Genomic DNA, 7,579 nt, shown 5'->3' with positions numbered 1-7,579 from the left:
ATGAATACTCCCTCCTAGTGTTCCTCGGCAAGTCATCCTTGATATGTTCATCCTAACCGATGACGGATGTTTTCTCTGTCAGATCTTTATTATCTCCTTACCCGGCAACAAGTAGTAGATAATGAATTTATGCTCCTCCTGTGTGAAGTTTATTTCTTCCCCAGTTGAGTCGAGGGCGTATTTCCTTAGTGAAATCGTTTTCTTTTCTCCAGCGCGAGTCGAGTACTTCATTTTTATCCTGACCTACTCGTATTCCCTGCAGATGTTGTTGTTTCCCCGACTGAGTCTTTCCATTTTGTGTGGAATCCCTTGAGTCCCCCCAGTAGTTTAAGTCGTAGCCTGGCCTATGCATAAGCCCCTTTTATCCCCTAAGAGTCTCTATCTCCCCATCGAGTTTTCCTGATGGAATGCATTATGCTCCTGCGGACTTTCGGTCTCTCTGATTTCTTTTTCTTCTATGGCAATATCTCCCCACAGAGCATTAACTTTTTCATTTTCATATCATATGCATCATGAGGTCTCTTAGGGACTAAAATTTGTTTCTATATGTTGTTATTTAAGCCCATTCTACTGAGTCGAGCCAAAGATTTTAACCTTCACCTCCTCAGTTAGAATGTCCTTAAATAGGGGCAGCTATAAGACCCCAATTTTGACCCTAAGATCCCTCATGCAATTTCATCATAAGCATTAGCATTGGGATCATATCTTGGTATCCTTCTTACCCCTCCTTCATTGGGTTTGTTTTTGGAGATATCACCAAGCACTTTGTGATTATATCATACTTGTATATTATCATTTACTAACCAAAATACCAAAAATATGTTTTTACATCTATCTAACTCTTTTTGTAGGAAGGACATAATCTCATTAATTCATTGATCACATCTAGGGTTTGAGACCCTCAGGAACAAAGAGCACAGCCAAGAACTGATTCAAGAATGGTTATAAGCATCATATATGAGTCCCATTGATCTCTACGTGTTATATTGATCAAGTTTTCTTAAAGAGTTTGAGGGTGATTTGCCTTGGAAACCCTAGTTTGACTGGGTATCTTGAGTAACTTCTCCAACAAGCTATCTCACCAATTGATCAAATTTCTCAAGGGAAACTTAAAATATCATCATCTTATGCATATATGATCTACCATGAGCCAATAAAGTCAAGAGAATTGGAAGTTAGCAAGTTGGCTGATGGTGGTTGGCCAGATGAATTCATCTGATCAAAACTAGGTCTCCCTAGATCCTATCTCCTACAATTTTCACCATATGAAAATTATTCCAAGACCAAACTTACTCTAAATTACATTCCAAACAACTTTCATGTTTAGACCTAGAGCTAGTTTTGCTTGAAACATCATTTTCTATGTTGAAACATTATAGGTCATTTTGTCTAAACGCTAATTTGAAAGTCAACTTCCCAAGGCCATAACTTGCTCAATTTTAATGAGATGAAATATTTCCAAGTTGCACAATCGAATTTAATATGTCTACTTCAACTTTGATGTTTGGAGTGGGAGCTAATTCAGCATTTTTGAGCATGTGATATGAGGCTACATTATAGGTCACTTTTGACCTATACCATTGATCAAGTGACTTTACCAAACTTCAAAAATGCATAACTCTATCATTTCAAATCCAAATGACACGAAATTGGTGACTGTTTTGAAGGTCTTTGAGAGAGATACAACTTTGGTGAAGACACTTTTCTCATTTGAAGCTCCTATAAAAAGTTAAGCAAGGTGGAATATTGAGACATATGGCTTGACACTTAGAAAATTTTTGATATGTTAAATTTTTCCAAACTTCCACCTCAAATTTCTCCAAGTTCCAAGCTCCAAATAAAAAAGTTTTCAACATAAAACTTGTTCCTCTTCATCTCACCTTTCCAAAGAGCTCAAACTCATTCATTTTGGACTTGAAATGCATAGGTTGCGCACGGCTTTAACAGGAGGATATCATTTGGCATGGATCCAACTTCAAGCAACAATGCACATGTGCCTTACAATCTAAGCTAACTTCAAAGAATCTGAACTTAAAATTTGGACATTCATCTATCATTTCATGGGCCTATGCGCGCCCATGCACCATTGCATCATCATTTTGCCAAATTTGGAAAGTGGAAGTGAGTGTGCAAATATCACTTTATTCCCCTATAAATAAAGCTCCATTTGCTCAGAATTAAGGACAACATTGCGCCAGCTTTGATCCCCCATTGAAAACCCTTCACTCTCATAGGATAAGCCTGATAAATTCATTTGAATTCGAGCTTAAATCTCCACTGTTTTGGAATTCAATTCTCCAGGAATCCATTGCTTCTAAACCTTTCCATTCTCTTTCTGCAAGCAATTGAAGTGAGTCTAAGCACAAGCCAGATCAAGATCCATCGTGTTCAGACCTCCATTGAAGGTAATTTGCAGAAATTTTAAACTCTTCGATTCTCCTAATTTCTTGCTCAATTCCATTGATTCTTTGGTTGTCTGAAGTCTTACCAATGTAGGCAAGAAGATTTAGTTGCTTTGAGGTCAAATTGAAGCAACTCAGTTCATATACCTCAGATTTCAATTCCACATATCTCTTAATCTATTTGGAATTGGCGTAATTGGAGGTCAGATTTGAGCTCAGTGCCATTTTTTCTTCAAGATTATGTCCTTGTTTCTTTTTCGGTGATGGTTTATGTTGAACAGTCCGGTGAGCTCCACCAGAGAAGATGACCGGAGCTCTGACTCCGGCGATGACTTGGACAACCTCTGAACCATAGGATCCATCCTCCACGTTTTAATCTTGATCGTCCCTTATAATTACCATTGGTACATCGCAGTTGACTAGGACACATGTGGAACGCGCTTTTTGGATCATCAGATATGCCACCTCAATTAATGAGGGAGATCTGATGGTCCACGTTTTTTTGAATTTCTGATATTTTGTTTTAATTGCATTTTCTTCAATAATTCATATTAAATTCAATACTGATCCAAAATATATGCGACTTTCACCAAAAAAATTCAAATATATTTCTCTTCCATATTCTGAATTAAAATTATTTTTTGGATCATTATTAATATTTTTCATGAATTATTTGATTTTCTATTTGTTTTTAATTGTATAAAAATATTTTTAAATGTCCAAAAATTTTGAAATTTTTTCTCCAAGGTCCTTTGACCTTGTTTAACCTATGATAAATCTCATGGCCATTTCTTTGGTGTTTTGATGAGATTTTAGGAATTGGACAAAACATATTTGATTAAATGTACTATTTTATTATTTTTAATTGAATAAATCCCATTTAAATTGTGTTGATCATTTGTATTGACTTAATTGAGTTTGCTTGTTTGTTGTTAGGCCTTGTTCAAGGTTGATTTGACTTTGTTAAGTTAATATCATTGGATTTAGGGGATTGATGGAATGTACATTCCATCTCCCAAAATGAATGAATGATATTAATTTGGTAAAAGTCCTCATTTGACCAATTTGTGATCTCATTCATCCCCTTCCCTCTTCATCTAATTCCCCTTCTTCATCCATTCATTTCCATTTGGCCTATGACATCTCAAAATCCTAATGCTAGTTGATTAAAAAATTGACATGAGTATGGATGAGATTAGGCCACACCTTTTGCATATTTTTGTATGTGGTATGTTTCATGAGCATAGTTCATAATACTATGTCTATAACATGCATTAACACCAAAAGTCTATTGCCCGACCTCAAATAGTTGTGACTTCTACATAAGTCCAATTACGATTGCTTAACATAGCGTAAATTTTTTGACATAAAAGGCATAAGCATTCTAGTTAGTGAGATTGTAAGTCTCCCCCCTTTCATGGTATTATGTGGAAACTTGGCCTTTTTTCCTTCCTTTGGAAGATGTTTTGGTTCAAGGATCCATGCTTGTGATAAGTGGCTTGAGTGTTCTCCAAAGAAAGTCGTGAAAAAGCAAAGCAAAACTAACCTCTAACTTACTAACTATTAACTTTTAATTTCAAGTTTTTATCTTAATGCAATTTACTTTTAGCACTTTATTTCATTTGCCATTGTTCATATCATTCTAATTGTTTATGTTAATGCAATTTTCACTTTGTCCATTTGGACCATATTGTATGATATATCTTGTTTGTATATACTTAGTTTGTTTTTGTGGTCTTTGACCATTAATGTACATAATAGTAACAAAAAACCCTTAAAAAACTTTTGAGTGGACTGTTGGTTTGATCCTGGACAAATGGACTTAGAATCTAGGCAACCTCCCTAAGCTAAAGGACTTGACCAATGCCAATATGTGAAGAACCAAGTGCTTGCAATTTGAATTCATCTGATACATCATTCAAGATCTCTCTAAGTTCATCTGCAACATGATCATTGTGAAGCTGTTATTCTGAACCTGTGACTTGTGGAATTCATTTGTTACCTGGGCTATTTCTGAAGAAGATCATGGAATGGATAAGCTTGGATGAGGCCATCTTTATTTGATGCCTTTGCTATTCAAGATAATATAATTGTGCATTTGTGTGTTGCTTGATTCTAAAAAGTCCAAGGGAATTCTGGGTTTCTATTGACATTTTTGTCTATTGGATTGCTACCCATTTGGTCAGGTCTTTTCAACTATAAACTTTTAAATTTTGTGCATGGGGTAGTCTCTTCATCTTCTCCCCATTTCTTTAGTTTCAAAATCTCTCCCTCCATTTTCAAAATCTTCTTTGTGTGAACTATTTTTTTTCTAAACTTTGACCACTTTTGCAAAAAACATAGAAACTTTGGCCTTGTGCCATTGCATTTTCAAACTTATTTTCTTAAAACAAACTTGTAAATAAACTTAACAATACTTGACTTAAACTTTCAAAAAGTCAAAAAAAGAACTAACTCATTCAAACCATTTTAGGCCTTTGTACCTTTCAAACTTAAATTTTGTTAAAATCAATGCATTCATTTTGTAATTTATAGCACGAACTACGAGGTTTTGATCCCTCATTTTATGTTGGTACGCAGGTACAAGTCTGAAGGTCTCGTCAAACACAAAAATATAATTAATTAATTCTTTTCTCATCCCCCCATTCTATTTGTTTGTAAACATCACTTTGTACAAAATACATATGCACACAAAGAGGGCTCCCTAGGAGTACCTAGGACACTTTGGGTGCTAACACCTTCCCTCTGTGTAACCAACCCCCTTACTTGTGATCTCTGATTTTTATTAGTTTTTATTTGAAAACTTCTTACTAATTGGGTTTTGTTCGTACTTTTTCCCTTTTCCCTTGGAAATAATAAAAGCACGGTGGCGACTCTTGTTAATTGATCTTTAGCTTGTCTGTAGCTTAATGATCATGAATTTCCCACTACAAGTTTTAAGACGTTGGGGCAAGGAAGTTTGAGATAATTAGAAGTTGAGACCACTCCATGATGTGTGACTGGGGGAGTTGGTGCAGATATCCAGTATATTAGGGCAGAGGCAGGCTACACATGTACAGGCTCTCTCCATGTTCATATCAAGTCCAAAGGTCTGATTGCAACTACTTTGTTTGAAGTAGATGTCGGAGAGTCATGTTTGGATGACCATATCCTAGCTCAAAATTCCCACCTCCCTCTATATGAGCATCTAGCCTAACTATCGCATAAATCATCATGTATAAATCACGTCGCTTCACTTATGCATATCATTCATCTAGCATAACATGAGTCCGTTTGTACAAATCAGAGGAATCAATGCCCAATATTTATTAGCATCTTCAAAATCCAAACTTGCCTGGTACCTTTTAAAGCCAACTCGTTTGACACTCCTTCCAAAATCCAACTTGCTTGGCACCTTTTAAAGCCCAGTTCGTTTGGCACCTTTTTCCAACCTTTAGGGTTGACAATCCTTTTTCCTACCTTTAGGGTTGACGACCTTTGTTTCCAACCTTCGCGGTTGTTGAATCCTTTTTTCGCCCTTTTAGGTTGATGACCTATGTTTCTAACACTCGCGGTTGTTGGATCCTTTTTCCAACCTTTAGGGTTGAGGAACCTTTTTCAATCTTCAGGGTTGATAAATCTTTTTCCGACCCTTAAGGTTGATGGCCTTTGTTTCCAACCTTCGCGGTTGTTTAATCCTTTTTTCGACCTTTTCGGTTGATGACCTTTGTTTCCCACCCTCACGGTTGTTGAATCATTTTTCCAACCTTCATGGTTGATGAACCTTTTTTCAATCTATGTGATTGATTAACCTTTTCCCAACCTGCACGGTTGATGACCTTTCCCTTTTTTAAACCTTTGTGTTTGATTTTGTTTCCAGTTGTTAAACTGATTTATTTATTTTTGAAATCTCTTGATTGCAAGGGTATTCTGAGAAATCATGGGCTCTCTGATTAGCATATGTGGCCTCATGTTTCACAAAATAATAAAAGATGCCTATATCATGCATATCATGACCCTCATTGTACCATATCCCCACAATAAACCAATAAAACCACCAGCAGACGAACTTGTAAAATTCAAACTGCCATCCCTACAACCATATGACCGTCCCTGACAGTCAAATTTTTGGATACGTTAGTATTTAATCCTCTTCCACCTCGAATACCTGAAAAGCTTCCGCAATTCCTATATTCAGGTTCAAGAAGATTAAATAGGGGAAACTGTTGTACCCCAAAATTTGCTCTCCCCTTTTCATTTTTTATTCGACTTAACTTAAGACTCGTCTGTACCCATTCATACTTTATACATGTGCATCATGCATTCACACATATGTTCTAAAGATTATGCTTCACTAAACCTTAATCAAGGAAGATGTGTCCTAATGGGCCTCATGGCTTGGCTTTTCACCTGGTGATGATGGAAATCCTAATCTGATGTGATCTTTCACTCAGTGTGTGTTTCACTCAGCCTCCCGTGCTTGGTCCATTCATTTTGTCTCCGTGATTGTGGTTCCATCATTGGTACTTAAGTCTATTAGTCATAATCCAAGTCCTTGGTCATATAACTTCCATTCATCATGAACATAGAAGCCCGAAATTCAATCTGTTTCAAGTGACATATTCGTGTATTTTCATTCAATTGGCCATTTTCTTTCATTTTTATCCTTAAAATATCCATTACATACAAAAAATGCAAGGAAATGTCATAATACATTGCAAAAAAATCATTTTTGGAAGTTTTAGAACTATGAGTCGACTCATGACTTGACGCAAAACCTTCAGGTCCGAACAAGTCGACTCAATTCTAGGAAATTTGAGTGAGTCGACTCACTCACTCCGTACGTCGACTCATTCCCCTTTTTTCTTGAACCTTGTCCCTTCGGGTCCGAACAGGTCGACTCCTAGGTCGACTCAGTTATGGAAAGCCTATATGAGTCGACTCATCCACCCTTTTTGTCGACTCATGTCCCATTTTTCTTTGAAACATTTCTCTACGGGTCCGAACAGGTCGACTCCCAAGTCGAATCAACCCTAGAATAAACTCTATTTGAGTCGACTCATTCCCTGTTTGAGTCGACTCATAGCGTGTTTTACAGGAATTTTTGCATTGCTGTGAGAATTGAACCTTTAGATTGAAACATGAACTCCCATCATCGAAGATAGCCAAGGCTTACAATTCAAGACGAATGCACACCT

The sequence above is a fragment of the Lathyrus oleraceus genome, chromosome 7 (assembly GCF_024323335.1).
Source record: "Lathyrus oleraceus cultivar Zhongwan6 chromosome 7, CAAS_Psat_ZW6_1.0, whole genome shotgun sequence".
NCBI lineage: Eukaryota > Viridiplantae > Streptophyta > Magnoliopsida > Fabales > Fabaceae > Lathyrus > Lathyrus oleraceus.
This window is presented reverse-complemented; position numbering follows the sequence as displayed.